Below are 19,995 nucleotides of genomic sequence, written 5' to 3'. Positions count from 1 at the left end.
ACCCAGGCTACCCTTCCGTTGGCCAGATGTGCCCCCACTATGCCACTGAGCTAGAAAGCCAGCACAGACCCCATCTTCCTTAAGATTCCAAGAGGAGGAAACACACACATTTCCTGAAAAAAAAAAAAAAAAAAAAAAAAAGAATTATAGGCCAGGCATGGTGGTTTACACCTATAATCCTAGCACTCTGGGAGGCCAAGGTGGGTGGATCACCTGAGGTCAGAAGTTTGAGACCAGCCTGGCCAACATGGTGAAACCCCATCTCCACTAAAAGTACAAAAATTAGCTGAGTGTGGTGTCAGGCGCCTGTAATCCCAGCTACTTGGAAGGCTGAGGCAGGAGAATGGCTTGAGCCGGGGAGGTGGAAGTTGCAGTGAGCTGAGATCATGCCATTGCACTCCAGCCGGGGCAACAAAAGCGAGACTCCACCTCAAAAAAAGAGAAAAACATATATGGGTTATAAATCATGATGCAAGGCTATAGTAATATGGGTTCTCTATATCACCTATACTCAGGCATTGTGTTGGGTTGTTCTGGGAGAACACTTCAGTGCCAGCCTCCTTTTTTTTTTTTTTTTAAAGACAGAGTCTTGCTCTATCACCCAGGCTGGAGTGCAGTGGCACGATACTTCTTGATATTACTTCCAGAGAATGATAGCCAGCAAGCACAAGGAAGTTACAGGACAGATAAGGCTGGTGATTATCACAAGCTCTTCAGAGAAAGGCCATGAGGTGTGGAGAAAAGCAAAGCTGCTCTTCTCTTTGGTTGTCTCAGCTTAAATTTCCCTTCCTCACAGAGGTCTTCTTTTGTCAACCCACCTAGAGTGGAATCCTCCTAGTTTTTTTTCTTCTCACAAGTGACACTTATTTGTATTTGTGTGGTTATCTTATTTATTAACCATCTTTTCAAATATTTATGTGAGGTATTCACCAATATATCCCTAACCCATAGCCAACTACTTGACACAGAGGTGGCACTTACTAGATATTTGTCAACTGAAGAAATGTCTTTAGCAGCCTCCGGCCAAGGCAAGGATGGGGAGTCTGAAGAGAATCATTTTAAGAGGACAGAGGATGCACGACATCCTTGTTCAGAGGGATACAGTCTATTTGATTTCCCTCACCACAGGCTGTCTTCAATTCTGTCACCTTTTTCCAGATAGGAGTTGCTGAGCAGTTGATGCTTCGTTGTTTGTTTTTAGCTACCATCCACTGAGAATGCCAGGCACTGTGCTAAGGACTTCATTTACATACATTAAGTCATCCAACCTGCACAACAAGTACTCTGTGAAGTATGTTTAATTATTATCCTATTTTACAAATAAGGAAACAGGCTTGGAGGGAATGGGAGGGGTGGTTGTGTGTGTGGTTATGTAACTAACACAATAAATGGCAATGCCAAGACTTAAACCCAGATCTATCTGACCCCAAATAATGCACTCTTTCATCTTTTCAGGTCTTTTTTACTTTGTAAAGTATTTGCTTTGGTTTCTGACCCTGAATTAATGCACTCTTAAACATTATATTGCCTTCACTTTAAACAAAGTGATATGAGGCAAGAGATTCATAACGCAAACGCCTATGATCAACTTGCTTACCCTCCGTCTAATGGCCCATCTACATTAGGTCTTTCTGGACTGTGACTTAATCTAGTAAATCTTGACTTCCATATTCATTTCCGTATTTTGCTCCCTTCATTGGTGCTCACTCCCCATATTTCAGGCAAAGAGATAGCTACTGCATAGTGATTACAGCCCCCAGACAGATGTAGGCTGTTTCTTACTCTAAGCAAGGCACACCAGGGTATGCTTATATAGTTCAACAGGGAACAGTGCTTAGTCTTTCAAATTGAGGAGTTTCTCTCTCTCTCTCTTTTTTTTTTTTAATTTATTTCTTTTGAGACAGAGTTTTGTTCTGTTGCCCAGGCTGGAGTGCAGTGGCTCGATCTAGGCTCACTGCAACCTCCGCCTCCCAGGTTCAAACCATTCTCCTGCCTTAGCCTCCCAAGTAGCTGGGACTGCAGGCACCCACCACTATGACCAGCTAATTTTTGTATTTTTAGTAGAGACGGGGTTTCACCATATTGACCAGGCTGGTCTCGAACTCCTGACCTTGTGATCTGCCCACCTTGGCTTCCCAAAGTGCTGGGATTACAGGTGTGAGCCACTGCACCTGACCAGTAGAGTTTATCTTTTTTTTTCAGTTTAGAATTTAACTGGCCAGGCATGGTGGCTCACACCTGTAATCCCAGCACTTTGAGAGGCTGAGGCAGGCAATCATTTGAGGTCAGGAGTTCTAGGCCAGCCTGGGCAACATGGCGAAACCCTGTTACTACAAAAAATATAAAAATTAACAAGCATGGTGGCACCTGTAGTCTCACCTACTGGGGAGGCTGAGGTAGGAGGATCACCTGAGCCTGGGGAGGTTCAGGCTGTAGTGAGCCATGATTGTGCTACTGCACTCTAACCTGGGCCACAGAGTGAGACCCTGTCTCAACAACAACAACAACAACAAAATATATATATATATGTACATATATACATATGTTGCAATGAACATGAGAATGCAGGTACCCCTTTTACATATTGATTTCATTTTCTTTGAATATGCACCCAGTAGTGGGATTGCTGAATCATGGCAATTCTAGTTTCAGTTTTCTGAGGAATTTCTATACCATTTTCCATCATGGCTGTATTCATTTACATTTCCACTGTCAGCACACTAGGGTTCCCTTTTTTCCACACCCTTGCCAACACTTGTTATCTTTCATCTTTTTGATAATAGCAATTCTAACAGGTGTGTGGTGATATTTTATTGTGGTTTTAATTTGCGTTTCCCTGAGGATTAATGATGCTGAGTCTTTTTTTATGTATCTGTTGGCCATTTGCTTGTTTTCTTTTGAGAAATATGTATTTAGGTCCGTTTGCCGGTTTTTTGATTGGGTTCATTGTCTTCTTGCTATTGAGTTGTTTGAGTTAGGAGGTGGTGTTTGGTATCATTTCAGTTAAGAATCCCTCCAGACCATCACATATAGTTGTATCAGGGTTCACTGGTTTCTGTTTTCAGCATTACTTCTCTCCTACCCACTCTCTCATCCCACTTTCCTTACCAAAAGAAGAAAGAAGTGGGAAGAAAAATGCTTTTCTTTGTCTTGAAATGCAAAATGTATTTTTTGTCCAGGGGCCAATAAGATCGACAAAGGAAGCATGAAATATTATACTCAGGGTAGGAGCATAATGCATGCTATGAGAAAGTGATACAAACCCTGCAAGATTTCAAAGGGATCTTTCACAGGAAGAAAAAGAAAAATGTTGAGGTTGGTTGGGTGAGATATGATTTAAAGAAGAGGAAAAGCCAGACTGTGTTGTGTGTGTTGCCAGTTTGCTATAGTCGTGGTGCTGTAAAACAAATCCGTCCAAAAGACCTTGTTTTATTTATTTAATCAAGTAATCACAGTGTCTCTGAAACTTTCATATGCAAGCACAGAAATAGAAGTGTTTATGAAGTCAGACTTGCAATTGCCAGGAAGTAGTAAAAAATGCCAATGTAATCTCGGCTACCTGTGTAAGTCCTAAGGGAAAGATGAGCTCATGAATGCATATATATAGATCATTGCAAGGCCGAATTAAAATACATTAAATATAGAAGTGGGTATAATCCCCTGAGGATATTCAACATAAAAAGAATAGCTGAAGAACAACCTGAAGCTTTAAAAGTAGGGGAATCTAAGATCCTCACTGGCTGGAGAAAACAGTTACTACACACCCTTCCAGGAAAACACTTTATATAAAGCTTGGTGTTTGAAAGACTTAGCTGATCTAAACGAATGCAAATTTAGGTGGAGGGACTAGCTTTATCCTTCTATCTGTGGTCTCCACAGCCCCTGGACCTGAGAGGCTTCAATAATTGTTACCTGAGTTGGAGTGAAGTGAAATAAAGAAGTAAAGATACTATATCATCTATTGAAATCTTTAAAGGGTAAGTTTCATTTATTTACCATTTGTTAAATGGTATAGTATATATTATTGGTTAAACAGTTGGACATTTCTTTTAGTATTTGTTTTTTGGGTCACAGTGTCTTCAGTCATACTGGAGTTAGAGCAAAGAGTGACAGACATGCCCCCCATCCACACACCAGAAGTGTCAAATTCAGGGAGTGTGCCATTCAGTAAATCTTTGGTGTGTTACTAAATTGACATCAACAGGGGCTCAATGGGGACCAAAAGTAAATTTTAAAGACCTTAAAACAGAATGAAGTGGCTACCAATTAAAAGGAAGAAATATGTTAATTCATACAAAGGAATAGAAAAAAAAGTGACTTAAAACTGAGAGAATGCTGAGACAATGACAAGCATTAAAAATGGAGAAGCAGGAACAAGAAGGAGATGTATGTGCCCAAACAGATTGGTTTAAGAAGCATAATGTGGACCAAAGATAGTATGCAGAAGTAACTCAAATCCATTGAAAAGAGATGCCCCCTCCCCAAATTTAGCCAACATAAGACATTACTTTGACTGAAAATGACCACTCTAAAAAATGTTGAAAGGAGAATCCCAAAAGTAAGCAGTAAGAGGAAACATTTTGGAATAATGGAGGGAAAAAATTATAGTGCATAGGTACACATTATTAACATTTCAGGAATGTCTATTTACCCCAATAACATTTCATGAACAAAGTAATGAAGACAAGGTCGTGAAAGAAAGAAATACTGGGTATTATTTTTATTTTTCTTATAATCTCAAAAGTGGACCTAACCCGACATGTTTGGATGGAGATTAACTACTTATGAGTAGATTCAGAATCACAATCAAACTCATCCTTAGATAATTCTGAAACACAAATACAACCACCACAAACCTGAAAACCTGGAAAATTCTACTGGAAAGCCAAATGAGCCTTCATTATTGAAAGAGACCTTTTTTATTCTACAAAATAATTTTAAATTCTGAGTTACCCTCAGGCAAACTCAGAATTTTAATAGTAAAAAGAAAATAACAAAGCACACCACCTTGGAATTCTGCATGTCTTTAACTACAAAGAATCATTAACAATACAGAAATGAAAGGCTTAGGTACAATTCTTTGAGTGACAAATTATGATTTAATTTAAAAGTGAATAAACTAATTGCAGCCTATAATTTTCATGAAAAAATAAGGCATTGAGAATTTAAATCCTTTCCAGAGCTTTTCTTCCACAATAAGGAAGTATAACAAAACAAGGGAGAATCCCAGTAAAGAAAGTTTTTAGTCAGTTTTTGGATTTTTTGGTGTAAATAACTGCTCATGAGGGTGTCAATTTACTAATAGATGGATTTGAGTCTGCTTATTGAGGTTTCATCTTGTATAAGAACATCTTATATTTGCATGTTGTTTTTTTTTTAAGTGATTCTGTATTTAGGATTAGTTATGCCATGAAAGGCTTTATTCTTGCTTTTTTGTAATTTTGGAATAACAAATATTAACCAATTTGTCTTTAAGCTACAGACAAGCAAATGTAATTCAGTTCCCAGCTTTAAAAATTCTTTTGGTTATGTTATCGTTTGGCATTCTAACTATCTTTCTAACGGACTTCACTTTTTACTGCATTGTCTTAAATATGTAAATTTTATTTTTTGCATAGTTGAATCCATAACAATTATGTAGAAGCTTATACATGCTTTGAGAAAATGTATGTATTTGAGTGTGTGTGTGTGTAATTTATTTTAAAAATCGACATCTATCCCATGTGTACCTATTTGGAAGTATGCATCTAATACCTGAAGGCATACTCTATGCTACACTAAAAGAAGGATAATCAACCTTTGCCCTCAAGGTGGTTACCATCTATTTTAGCTGATTTAATATATCATGTATGTTCTGTCATAGGATAAAAGAACAATTTAGCTCTGTGTGTGTTGAGTAAGAATCTTATCTGAGCAATAGTAAGATAAAATGGTTTTGGAGTTAGGTGAATCTGAGCTTGAAACCTAGCAGTTCACATTTAGTACCTTTGTTTATTTATTCATTTATTTATTTATTTTTGGAGACAGAGTCTCTCTCTGTCACCCAGGCTGGAGTGCAGTGGCACAATCTCTGCTCACTGCAACCTCTGCCTCCTGGGTTCAAGCGATTCTCCCACCTCAGCCTCCCGAGTAGCTGGGATTACAGGCGCGCCCACCACCACGCCTGGCTAATTTTTTGTATTTTTAATAGAGACAGAGTTTCACCTTGTTGCCCATACTGGTCTTGAACTCCTGACCTCGTGATCCGCGAGCCTCAGCTTCCCAAAGTGCTGGGAGTACAGGCGTGTGCCACCACACCTGGCCTATTCCTTTATTTTTTATTTTATTTTTCGAGATAGGGTCTCACTCTGTCACCCAGGCTCGAGTGCAATGGTGCAGTCTTGACTCACTGCAGCCCCAATCTCCCAGGCTCAAGTGGTCCTCTCACCTCAGCCTCCCTAGTAGCTGCAATTACAGGTGTGTGCCCACCACACTTGGCTAAGTTTTTGTGTTTTTTGTAGAGATGGGTTTTTTGCTATGTTGCCCAGGCTGGTCTAGAACTCTTGGGTTCAAGTGATCCACTCACCTCAGCCTCCCAAAGTGCTTGGCTTGCAGGCGTGAGTCATCATACCTGGACAACTTTTGTTCTTCGAAATCTGAGATTTCCACTTTACAGAATGGAGATAATGTTTAGCTTATAGAGGTGTCATAAGGGCTAAGTGTAGTAATGTATATTAAACACCTAATACATAGGCTTTAGTTTTTTTTTTTTTTTTTTTTTTTTTGAGGCGGAGTTTCGCTCTTGATACCCAGGCTGGAGTGCAATGGCGCGATCTCGGCTCACCGCAACCTCCGCCTCCTGGGTTCAGGCAATTCTCCTGCCTCAGCCTCCTGAGTAGCTGGGATTACAGGCACGTGCCACCGTGCCCAGCTAATTTTTTTTTGTATTAGTAGAGACGGGGTTTCACCATGTTGACCAGGATGGTCTCGATCTCTTGACCTCGTGATCCACCCGCCTCGGCCTCCCAAAGTGCTGGGATTACAGGCTTGAGCCACCGCGCCCGGCCTAGGCTTTAGTTTTTATTTCTCTTTCCCCATACATATGATTTAAATGAAATGCTCAGGTTTAGCATTGTCCATTACTGCCTCTATTCATTTTGGTCTAGGATTTCTAAATCGATTTCCTAAATGCAGCCAAGCTGTAATTGGCAGCACTTTTGAGTGGCGAATGAGACAGTGAGCTAGTGGTTAAAACTTCAGACAGGAGGTAGGAATGCCAGAGCGTGAAGCTCAAGGCCCAAGCTGAAGCCTTCTAAACACTCATCACCAGGTGTGCACAGCCTCTACTGTCTGAAATAACCTCCCACGTCTGGGGAGTGCCCAGAGAGAGAATAGGAGAAAAACTTTCATCGTGTGCCTAAAAAGCCTGGAAAAAAGAAAAGCGGCTTTGAAGGCAAGGATTTGTTTTGCAATTGCTTTTTAAAAAAGAAGAGCACATACATTATTTCTAAAGAGTTTCACTAGAAATAAACACTAGGGCTTCTCATCCTTCTACTCCCAATCTACAACAGATTAATCGGTTGGTTTTTCCCAGAAAGAACACAAAGGGAAGTTCAACCAAATGCACACCGTTCATTCCTGGATGGCACTTCTGCCCATAGTCTTCCCTCTTGTTGAACAATATAGAAAGTAAACTTGAGGCCAAACTTTTAATTCTCCACTTGAAACCCAGATCATTGATTTCCTCTTTCTCCTCTTGGTCACTCTGCAACCATCTCCCTCAAAAGAAAATCAGAATACCACCTACAATTTCTGAGGAGACACTAAGCAATTCTAAAGTGTAACTGAAGTCCCCCAAACCTCCTAGTTTTGGGGGTTCTTTGTCATTTTTTAGTTTCCCTCCTCTCCCCACATTCCATGCCTAAAGGGAAATTAAAAAACACGAGAGGTTGCTCATTCTTTCGAATCCTGGGAAAAGGGTTATTTCTTTGCACAATTTTTTTTTTTTTTTTTTTTTTTTTTTTTTTTTTTTTTTGAGACAGAGTCTTGCTCTGTCGCTCAGGCTGGAGTACAGTGGTGCGATGTGGCTCACTGCAGCCTCTGCCTCCCAGGTTCCAGCGATTCTCTTGCCTCAGCCTCCTGGGTAGCTGGGAATACAGGCACATGTCACCGTGCCCAGCTAACTTTTGTATTTTTAGTAGAGATGCGTTTCTCCATGTTGGCCAGGCCAGTCTTGAACTCCTGGCCTCAGGTGATCCGCCTGCCTCGGCCTCCCAAAGTGCTGCGATTACAGGTGTGAGCCACCACGCCCAGCCTTCTCTGTGCTTTTTAAAGTGGGAATTCTCTTTCTTGAGAATTCCACTTTTGTTGAACCTGCTGAATTTTGGTGGTGGCCTTCTAACTTGGACTTTTTCCCCTCTACTGTGAATTTTCTTTTAATTTCATTATTGAAATTTTAAATTGTGGGACAACCTAGATACAGAAAAGTGTTCAAATCATATTATACCTCAATGAATGTTTATGCATCGATATACCTGTATACTTCACTCAGCTCAAGAACTAGCACATTTGTAGCACATAGAAGTCTCCTAGGGCCCTTTCCCAACCAATAACTTCTCCCTGGTAAACTCTGCTATGACCTTCATGTGAATGGAAAAATACACTTTCTTTCATGTGTCAGTAATTTGTTCTTTTGTTTCATAGTATTCCATTGCATGAGTATACCACAACATATCCTTCTCTGTTGATGAATCTTGGTATTGTTGATGAATATTGCTATTATGGGTTAAGATGCCTTGAACATCTCCATTGTGGATTCTTAATTTTTTCACACGCTCCCTGTAGAAATTGTGATGAATAAAATTCTGGAAAGGGTTTACATGTTCCCAGCTAATCTTGCTCCACGTTGGTTTGGTTACTTTGGCATCAGAATTTAAAGGCTGATAAAAATCCTCTGTAGTCCCAAATTTTAGAAGAGAGAGAAAGAGAGAGAGGGAGGGAAAGTGGGAGGGAGGGAGAATGGGAAAATGTGTAGGCATGTTAGTATAAAGCTTTAAATTCATAATTCTCATTTTGTGGAGATATCTGATCATCTTAATTTGCAGTGGCTACGTAAGTAAGGCTTACATGATTATAGACTTCCTCACTTTTGGAAATACTTCATGCCCTCTGGAAATCCTTTAAAAAGTGATAAAATCATAGTGTCTAGTGCAAATTTTAGGGCAAAGTTTACTAGGTAATTTGGTTGACTTTGAGTATTTTTCTCAAAGGCTTTTTTTGTTGTTGCTTTTTTTTTTTTTTTTTTTTGAGACGGAGTTTCGCTCTTGTTACCCAGGCTGGAGTGCAATGGCGCGATCTCGGCTCACCGCAACCTCCGCCTCCTGGGTTCAGGCAATTCTCCTGCCTCAGCCTCCTGAGTAGCTGGGATTACAGGCACGCGCCACCATGCCCAGCTAATTTTTTGTATTAGTAGAGACGGGGTTTCACCATGTTGACCAGGATGGTCTCGATCTCTTGACCTTGTGATCCACCCGCCTCGGCCTCCCAAAGTGCTGGGATTACAGGCTTGAGCCACCGCGCCCGGCTTTTTTTTTTTTTTAACTTGATGAAGACTCCAAACTATTGGACTATCCAAACTCAGGGAGGCTGAGAAACACGGTAAAATGTATCTTTAAGTATTCACTGTGGTTTGTGCACTGTGACAAGCCATCTCTATTGCTGACTCTTATCTTTTGATTCCTTATTCTACTTCCTTAAAGTTCTCTGCTTTTGTTGTTACTTTATTTTGCTTCCTCAAATGTAGAGTAATTAGACATTCCAGTTTGAGCCCTAGAGTCTATTACATTAATAAATTAACTAGTTACCTAGGCGTTGTCCCTTTTCTTTTTTTCTTTTTTTAAATTTTTTTGTAGAGATGGGGTTTCAGGCTGCATGAGGCGGCTCATACCTGTAATCCTAGCACTTTGGGAGGCTGAGGCAGGTTGATTGCCTGAACTCAGGAGTTTGAGACCAGCCTGGTCAACATGGTGAAACCCTGTCTCTACTAAAATACAAAAAATTAGATGAGCATGGTGGTGCACTCTGGTAGTCCCAGCTATCTGGGAGTCTGAGGCATGAGAATTGCTTCAACCCGAGTGGTAGAGGTTGCAGTGAGCTGAGATCATGCCACTGCCCTCCAGCCTGGGTGACAAAGCGAGACTCTGTCTCCCAAAAAAAAAAAAAAGAGAGAGATGGGATCTCACTGTGTTTCCCTGGCTGGTCTTGAACTCCTAGGCTCAAGCAATCCTCCAGCCTTGGGCTCCTAAAGTGCTGGGATTATAGGCGGGAGCCTCTGCATCCATCTGACACTGTCCCTTTTCAATTTTTATATATAGATCATCTAGGAAACTAGTTAATCTGTACGTAGCAAGTTATTTTCTCAGTAGTTTTTTTTTTTATTACAGAGATTCTAATTTCTTTCATTAAGATTAAGGATAGTCTTTTAAATAGTGTGTTCATTTTGGGAATGTTAACTTGTTTTTAATTGTGTTGTTTGTTTACTTACAGTAAAAATGCATATTCTTTATCACATCATTGTTCAATGTTTGATATCATAGTACAGTCATTTCCAATCAAGTTTATGCCACATGAAGTTGGAGAGGCCTTATGATAAATCAGATTATATCAAGCCACAGAACCTGTTAGAAGTAGCCACTTGGTAGTGCAAAATAAATTGGAAGTGATATGAAAATAGTGACAAATGGCTATGCAAATATGGCAAGCTAAGTTCTGGACATTAGCCCTTCAACCAAAAAAAGGTTAATCTAAGGAAAAAATACAAATGACTTTTCAATTTCTAGTTTTAAACATTCATATTAGAAGATTAAAATATGGTTGGAGTTTGTCTATGACTTTCCCTCCAGCATTTAGGGCTGGAAGAGTGAAGCTTCTATGATGAGTATTTTGCCCCATCACCCATGTACTGGAAGCAGTTTTATTTCAAGACAGAATGGAAACTCTATAGGCCAAAGTTGGGAGGGAAAAGATAAATATTTGTGTTGACAAGTGGTGACCATAGAAATAGTTCTAGATAATAAGTATATAAGGCCTGGGAGTTTGTTAAATTGCTGCGAAAGACGTTTTTTGCTATTTTGAGTTTTCTTGACACACATTAGCAGATCCATCTGGGAAAAGTCACATTTCTCTGTTTCAACTAAATTCCAAAGCCAGCTTTCAAGCTTTCCTTAAAATGTGCTTTGTATTATACTGCCAGGAAATAGTCCTTTGTTGGCTGTACAGCCCTTGCTCAGAAAGGTTGAAGTGATAAATTATAAATTGTGATTCTATTGGTGGGGGGAACCCTCGCTAGAGCTGGTTTTGAATTCCTGCAATAGTGTTTAACCTGTTTAAGGTTCTCATTCAACATTTACAATTGGCTCAGTGTGAGGGAGAAGGAAAAAACTTGTTGATACAGCTCCTTTAAGTGCTGTGGGTTTCAAAACAACTCTCTAGATAGCAAGCATTCCTGTGGTGGGAGGCAGTGGTGAGTGGAAAACCTTTCCCATTCATTTAAAGAAGGGGAAAGAGACTGAACTTACCTCCCAACAGGTGAAGTTAAGCACGTCCTGTAAGTGGATTGATTTCTTGTATAAATCAAAGTTCTGTTCATAGGGACCATAAACAATGTTCTCTGACCTGGTACCCTTCTGTTCCCCCACCCTATCCCTCTATCCTCCTAGCTCACTGCTGGGAAAATATTTCTTGCTTGGAGATGCCTTTCTTCCTCCTTGATGATAGTAATCGTTTTTCTCTTTTTAGTTCAAAAGGAGAATTTTTTTTTCTTTGTCACATCTGTGTGCCTTGCCTATCTAATACAGAACATTGTTTCTCATTTCCTCTGCTACTATGCTTGTGCACGTCTCAAAACAAATGTGAACTTTTTGCCAAAACCAAGTAAGTGCATGCTTTACAAAATTACAAGGGAATGGTACAGCTGTTCTCTGATTATATTCTTAGAGTGTTTAAAATTTTGAAAGTGCTTAGGAGTTTCTTTTTAAAAATCTATCCAACAAACTTCCTATAGAAACCCATTTTGTAAAGTGTTTTATTTTTGCTCTTATGAATTGTGTACAAAAATACCTAGTGTGTTTTAGTAATAATAATGCATAGTTTAATAAAGTGGAAGTTCAACAGATTAAAGCTGTTAGGCTGTTTTACTCCTTTTGCAATTAATAAATTAAATTTATCCACATAAGTGATTTTATATATTATTTCAGCAAAGGTAGATAAAAACATTACCCAGTGCAACAAATTAACCTAAAAAAAATAGATCATATAAGGATTATAGGAGCAAGAGAAAATGGTTGCTAATATTTATTATTCTTTGAAATCCACATCCAAAATTAAAAATTTTTCTTTTTAAATTTTGTAACTATTGTCAAAGTTATTAGCAATGTGGAGAAAGGAATCTTCTATGGTGCATTTTCACCTATTCTGTCCCTACCTTTGTTCTGTCTCCAATCTCAATGATCCTTCATATTCAAAGACGAAGTTACTGAGCTGCTGACAATCTCTAGTCTCTAGTTGGATGGATGAGCTGCTCTGAGTCATCCACACTTTTATCTTGTGAGATCATTCATTCTATGAGCAGTGACATCAATTTTCCAGGAGGCTGGTGGCTAGGAATAAGGATAAAGACCATGACCACAGAAGGAGTGAAGTTAAAGGGCTTGGAATAGCATCTGATACAGACTAGGAGCTTGAGAAGTATTTGCTGCTTAAATGTCTTCAACGGTTTTCCTTTGCGTCAGTTACATACCCAACCAGATCATGATGGAGCAGGTTTTCTTTTCTGTTTGCATAGGAATTATAATCCTGGCTTTAAAAATATTGAGTGAATTTATGGTGCCAAAATTAAGCATATAAGCTTTACTTTTGCATTCTGAGCCCTCCAAACTTTTGTGGATTCATTTCTAATATTCATTTTCCTTTATATTTTGCTTAAGGAATTTGTTGAGAAGAATTGCTCATCTGGTAGTGCTCCATAACCCCTACCCACTTTGAGCGTGTCGCATACTAAACTTTCACATAAAATATTGCTGGCAGAGATGTTTTGGCTTTTGGTATTAAAGTTAGTATCAAAAACCCTGTTAAAAAACTTCTACTCTAAAAGAACTTAAGCTTTAGACAAACTCCGCTAATTCATCATTTTCTCCTCCAGAAAGCCTCGGTTGTCTTTTGATGGCTTGAAACTGATTTCAATTATTTGTTTATTGCCAGCAATATACGTGAAAAAAAAAATAGCCAGGCATGGTGGCTCAGAACTGTTATCCTGGCACTTTGGGAGGCTCAGGTGAGAGGATCATTTGAGTCCAGGAGTTTGAAACCAGCCTAGGCAACATAGCAAGACCCTGCTACAAAAAAAATAAGCCGGGTGCAGTGGCTCACACCTGTAATCCCAGCACTCTAGGAGGCTGAGGCAGGCGGATCATGAGGTCAAGGGTTCGAGACCAGCCTGACCAACACAGTGAAACCCCATCTCTATAAAAAAATAATAATAATAAAATAAAATATTAGTAGCTGGACATGGGGGTGCATGCCTGTGGTCCCAGCTACTCAGGAGGCTGAGGTGGGAGGATCACTTGAGGCTGGGAGGTCAAAGCTGCAGTGAGCCGTGATCATGTTAGTATCCTCAGCCTGGGGAACAGTGAGACCTTGTCTCAAAAAACAATAAAAGGAGAAATAGAGGGGGTCTGGTTCCCCTCATGGAAGCATTAGATGGATACTGGATAGTGAATGTTCGTTCCCTCAGGGGAGGATAAAGTTCTCTAGAGCAGAACTTCACAAACTGTAGTATAGGTGAGAGTCACTGGAGATATGGTCACAGTGCAGTTTCTGTTTGGGTAGGTCCAGAGTGAGGCTTGGGAATCTGCATTTTTAACAAGTCTGCAGGTAATGAGGATGTTGCTGGTCCATAATGAAATCACCTGGGCAGTTTATATTTGTTTTATAGAGACAGGGTCTGGCTGTTGCTGCTCAGGCTGGTTTTGAACTCCTATCTTCAGGCAATCCTCCCACCTCAACCTCCCCAAGTGCCGGAGCCTAGGTGTGAGCCACGATGACCCACAATCTGGCCAGATATTTAAAAAAAAACAGATGCTTAAGTTCTACTCTCACCCCATTGCACCTCTCTGGATTCTGATTTAGTTGGCTTGGGTTATGGCCTGAGTATAGGGACTTTTTAAATCTCCCAGGTGATAGTAATGTGCAGTCAAGTTTAAGAACCTCTAGATTCATTTATCTCAGTTTCCGCTTGACAGTCCATTCAGTTACAGACATTACTTGCCTGGCCCCTAGAGACATGTGATTTTCTGAATTAAATACCTTGCCCTTTCTTGAAGAAATCACACTAGTCTTTCAAAACCCTTTTTCAAATACCACTGCATTCTTCAGATATATAATACATTTAAAAAATTCTTCTAACAGTTACTTCGCTCTAAATCCTATGCAAATTTGCTTATACTTCCTAAGGCAATGACACATTCTGCTTTCTAATTATGTGTATTTATCTTAACCTCCCTGATTGATGAACTACCTAAAGGCAGAGATGATTGTCTCATCTCTTTTATCTTTCCCAGCAGTTTCCCCAACCCCTGACACAGTGCCTTCAGCCTGCATTTGTTCATTCAACAAACATTCGCATAGCATCCCTGTGCCAAACAGGCTGAGCTCTGGTGAGGTGTGCAAAAACAGACGCCTTCCCTCCCAGCCTTTAGGAGCGTCACATTCAGATGAGGGAGACTGATATTCACAAATTACTCACAAAAGCAAATGTAAGATCTCAACAGAGGAATGGGGGAATGAAGCTGAACTCTTCCACACTGGGTAAAAAATCATTTTGAGGAAATCATTGGGATCTGAAGAATTTGAAACTAGGAGGAGGTGAAGAATGAGGATGAAGATCATTCAGAAAGATAAATCTGCCTATACAAATTCCCCATGTTGGGAAGGAGTGTGCACTAAACTGGAGGAAGGGCATTGTGGCTGAATTTAATCAAGAGGATTCAGGTTGAAAGATGTTTCAGAATACCTAGGAAAGTTGAGAAATTTAGTAAATATTAATGACAGAATAATGAAATCTCAAAAAGCAAATAGTAGTAAACTAAATTTAATTATTTACTTATATAATGATTGAAGCAGGAGGCTACAGAATTGATATGGTCATAGCATTTGGAATTAACGGCAAAACTTGATTGCATTTATTGCTTATAATTTGAATGTATCAGTTACCCTAAAAAAGTTATACATTATTCTCAGAGAATATGATGCCTGGAAACATCACAGTATTTTCTTTTTATCTCTTGTTTTAAGTTTTTTTTTTTTGAGACGGAGTTTCGCTCTTGTTACCCAGGCTGGAGTGCAAGGGCGCGATCTCGGCTCACCGCAACCTCCGCCTCCTGGGTTCAGGCAATTCTCCTGCCTCAGCATCCTGAGTAGCTGGGATTACAGGCACGCGCCACCATGCCCAGCTAATTTTTCGTATTTTTAGTAGAGACGGGGTCTCACCATGTTGACCAGGATGGTCTCGATCTCTTGACCTTGTGATCCACCCGCCTCGGCTTCCCAAAGTGCTGGGATTATAGGCGTGAGCCACCGCGCCCGGCCTTGTTTTAAGTTTTTAATTAGTAATGCATTTACATGATGCTTTTAAAAAAATCTAAAAGTTTTCTGTAAAAAAATCTCTTTTCCACCCCTACTACCCGTTCACCCAGGTTCCCATTGGAGTGCCAGCTATTACTAGTTTCTTGTGTATTCTTTCAGTCTCCTTAAGCCTGTTCAAGCAAATGCATATTAAGCACTGTATTCTCACTTTTGAACCATGCTTTACCCCCTTTACCATTTAGTCTGTATTTCTCTTCATTTTATTTGAGAACTTCCACATTTTTTTCTAATGAAAATTGCTAAATATTATTCTACTATATGGATATACTAACTGGTACGTGTTCCTTATAGTTGAGGGGCTTCCAATATTTTGCTATTGCAAGTAATGCCACAATTAATAATCTTGCACTTTAGACTTTTTCATATGTGAAAATGTATCTTAAGATAACTTTCCAGAAGAGAAAGTGCTGAATTAGGAGTATATGCGTTTGTAATTTTGAGAGATAGTCCTAAATTACCTTCCGTAAGTATTGTATCATTTTATGATACCACTAGAAATATGCATCTCTTTTGTCCTATAGCTTCCCCAGTAGCGTATGATCAGTCGTTTGGTGGGAGGGGGTGTTTGGATTTTTTTTTTTTTTTTTTTGAGACAGACTCTCACTCTCATCGTCCAGGCTGGAATGCAGTGGCGTGATTTCCACTCACTGCAACTTCTGCCTCCCGATTCAAGCAATTCTCCTGCCTCAGCCTTCTGAGTAGCTGAGATCACAGGCATATGCCACCAGCCCACTAATTTTTGTATTTTCAGTAGAGACAGGTTTTCACCATGTTGGCCAGCTTGGCCTTGAACTCCTAGCCTCATGTAATCTGCCTACCCTGGCCTTCCAAAGTGCTGGGATTATAGGTGTGAGCCACCATGCCCAGCCAGATCTAATAGATTTTAAACTGATATCTTAATATTTTAATTTGGATTTATCTTGTTCTGAGTGAAGTTGAACATCTTTTGTTAAACAGCCATTGATGTTTTCTTTCTGTAAACGACCTGTTCTGTTGTTGTTAGTTACTTGTTTGCCTATTTGTTTTTGTCTTATATGAAGTGTTGCTTTGGATAGTTAAACTTACCAATATTTTACATTATGATTTTGGGATTTTGAGACGTAGTTACAAAGTCCTTTTTTATTCCAAGACTATAAGTGAATTCTTCCATATTACATTATAGGACATTTACAGCACCACCTTTTTACTTTTAAGTATTTGATCTTTTGTATATATTTGGTATATGATGTAAGGCATGGATCGATACAAAAGATAACTGCCTCAGCAGTGGTGAGAAAGGATAAACTTGCAAATGGAGCATGTAATGAAAAGAAAAAAGGAAAAACACTAAAGCTGACACAAGTCTGAGTAAGATGGAACAGGAAGTATGAGGTGGTCTTAGAATAATTTAGCGTTAGCCTCCACCTGCCAGTCCCAGCATATTATGTACAAGCCTGGCCTCCAGGACTTCATTATTTATTTACTTATTTATTTAGGAGAGTGTCTCCAGGACTTTATTTATTTAATATATTTATTTTGAGATGGAGTTTCGTTCTTGTTGCTCAGGCTGGAGTGCAACGGTGTGATCTTGGCTCACTGCAACCTCCACCTCCCAGGCTCAGGCGATTCTCCTGCCTCAGCCTCCCAAGTAGCTAGGATTACAATTGCAGGCACCTGCCACCATGCCTGGCTAATTTTTTTTTTTTTTTTCAGTAGAGACAGGGTTTCACCATGTTGGCCAGGTGGGTCTCAAACTCCTGACCTCAGGTGATCCATCTGTCTCTGTCTCCCAAAGTGCTAGGATTACAGGCGTGAGCCACTACGTCTGGCCCAGGACTTTATTTATTTATTTATTTATTTATTTATTTATTTATTTTGAGACAGTCTCGCTCCATCACCCAGGCTGGAGTACAGTGGCACAATCTCAGCTCACTGCAACCTCTGCCTCCCAAGCTCGAGCAATTCTCTTGCCTCAGCCTCCCAAGTAGCTGGGATTATAGGCGCCCACCACCACACCCAACTAATTTTTTGTATTTTTGGAGGAGACTGGGTTTCACCGTGTTGGCCAGGCTGATCTTGAACTTCTGACCTCAAGTGATCTGCTGCCTCATCCTGGGATTACAGGCGTACTGGGATTACTGGCATGCGCCACAGAGCCCAGCCTGCCCCCAGGACTTTAGACATTAAAATGCTGGAGAACATTCAAAGAGCAACTAAGATCATTAAAGGGTTACAAAAATATAGCAGAGGTATGAAAGTATATTTGAGTTAGCCTGAAGAAAAGAAGAACCAATGGTGACTCCATTTACAATAAATAAATGAAGGCACTGTAGAAATACTTCCCCAGAGTTCAGAGAAAGAGAGTGGATTACATTGTAAATTGATATGCATGAAATATAGGGCAGCACTTCCTGAGATGGAAGTTAAATATTAGAGTTAAATTTGGTAGTTTAAGTTATCTAGAGATTGTGAAATCTTCTGCCTGTGAATCTTTAAAGTCTGGAGAACTACATAGGAAATCCTCTATTTAGCAAGCACTCTGTAGTTAAGGATTGAAGTTCCTGATCCCCAGGAAAAGCCTTCCACAAATACTGCCATAAAATCCCCACTCTACGTCATCTCCACTCTCGGTACGCCTTCAAGAGCCATTCGTTCACTGAATAACTATAATAACTATTTATAACAGTATATGTGTGCTGTTACTTTAAATGCCAAAGATAGGGAGTGAACAAAACAGAAGAGAGGAATGTATCCAATCAAAGTTTATTGAATGTTGCTCCATATCAGGTACTGAGCAACTAAGCTCAGCTCTTATAAAACCTACCTTCTTGAAAACCTGTCTCTTGCCATAGTTCCCACTTCCTGGATCTCTCATCCATTTCCTCCCATATCTCTGCCAGACTCTGGTATCTCAGAGATCAATGCAGGGGACGGAGAATCCTTGCTCCAAAAATAAGTAGAGGGTTCAAGAGTCTGGATCTAACATTTTCCAAATAGAACATAAATTATCTATGTTTTTAATTTATCTCAAATTTATCTAAGATATAATATATTCATTGGGTTTTGACTCATTTCCTTTTGACTATCTGCTGTCTGACTGTCAGTAGTGGATGAGACAGAGGAATAATCAATGATGGTGCTTTTTGGAATCACAGGGAATTATACTAATTGTTGAGACAGGCAAAATTTGAATTTACATTATTTAGGTAGTTTGTTTATGATGTACATGTAGATTTACTATGTATTTCTAGATGTTTAATAACACAAAATATTCGGAAAGAAGGCTAACACAAAACTACATGTTGAAAAATTAGTCAAATATCTCTAAGTGCATATTTAGAACTGGAAATTTAATGCCATACAGATTGTGAGTTCTTTGATTTCTTTGAAGGAAGTGTTTGATGGAGTTTGCTTTCTTGGTACTGAATTCAGCATAGAGGCAAGGACTGTTTTCATCTTTGTAGAAGTCAACTACACTGATTTAGAAGCTACCTGTAGGATAGGTTGTCATTTTCCTCCAAATACTTTGAAGCATCTCTACGTCGTTTGATCCGATTCTCAGAAAGAAGAGCTGGCAGTGGCGGAAGGTAGAATTAGGGAAAAAAGGTGCAGAGCTAGCACTGTTGGAACAGATCATTTCACTGGAAGAATTTTCACCAATTCAGAGATGTGCAAAATAACCAGGAAAAATTTGCAGTAATTATAGTATGAAGTAAGCATTCTGAAATTAATTTTTTGTGTTTTTATGGAGCAATTACCTATGATCATAATAAATACAGTGATCAACATACCACACATAGGAAATATGGCAGGTGCTTCATAAAAATTTTCCTATTAACTCTTCATAAACACTCTGTAAAGTAAGGAGTATTTTGAGGATGGAAAAACAAAAAACAAAAAAAACAAAAAAAACAAAACCCAAAACTGAAGCCCAGGTAGTAAATGGCTGTGCTGGAATTTAGACTGAAATCTGTCTGGTTCTAACTCTGTATCTTTTTTTTTTTTTTGAGACAGTATCTTGCTCTATCACCAGGCTGGAGTGCAGTGGTGCGATCCTGGCTCACTGCAACTTCCGTTTTCCGGTTTCAAGCAATTCTCCTGCCTCAGCCTCCCAAGTAGCTGGGACTACAGGCACGCATCACCATACCTGGCTAATTTTTTGTACTTTTAGTAGAGACAGGGTTTCACTATGTTGGCCAGGATGGTCTCGATCTCTTGACCTCGTGATCCACCCACTTCAGCCTCCCAAAGTGCTGGGATTATAGGCGTGAGCCACTGCTCCTGGCCGACTCTGTATCTTTTTAATTATATGACAACATATCTTGCTATTGTGCCTAT

The 19,995-nt window shown here is 39.6% G+C and overlaps 1 protein-coding gene across 2 annotated transcripts in view; it reads left to right on the top strand.

Moving 5' to 3' along the window:
* SLC39A10 (solute carrier family 39 member 10) overlaps positions 1-19,995 on the top strand; it is a 167,813-nt gene that overhangs the window by 28,835 nt on the left and 118,983 nt on the right. The window contains exon 2 of one of the 2 annotated variants that reach the window (XM_064373221.1): positions 3,880-3,977. The gene's annotated coding sequence lies outside the window, so the exon portion shown is untranslated. Of the gene's footprint in view, positions 1-3,879; positions 3,978-11,566; positions 11,585-19,995 lie in introns of those variants that run through there. The other variant, XM_012454046.2, reaches the window with a different exon arrangement.

The sequence above is a fragment of the Aotus nancymaae genome, unplaced genomic scaffold (assembly GCF_030222135.1).
Source record: "Aotus nancymaae isolate 86718 unplaced genomic scaffold, 86718_ANA_hifiasm-v0.15.2.pri h1tg000008l, whole genome shotgun sequence".
Classification (NCBI taxonomy): domain Eukaryota; kingdom Metazoa; phylum Chordata; class Mammalia; order Primates; family Aotidae; genus Aotus; species Aotus nancymaae.
Note: the sequence above shows the minus strand (reverse complement) of the source record. Positions and strands in the feature narration are given on the sequence as shown.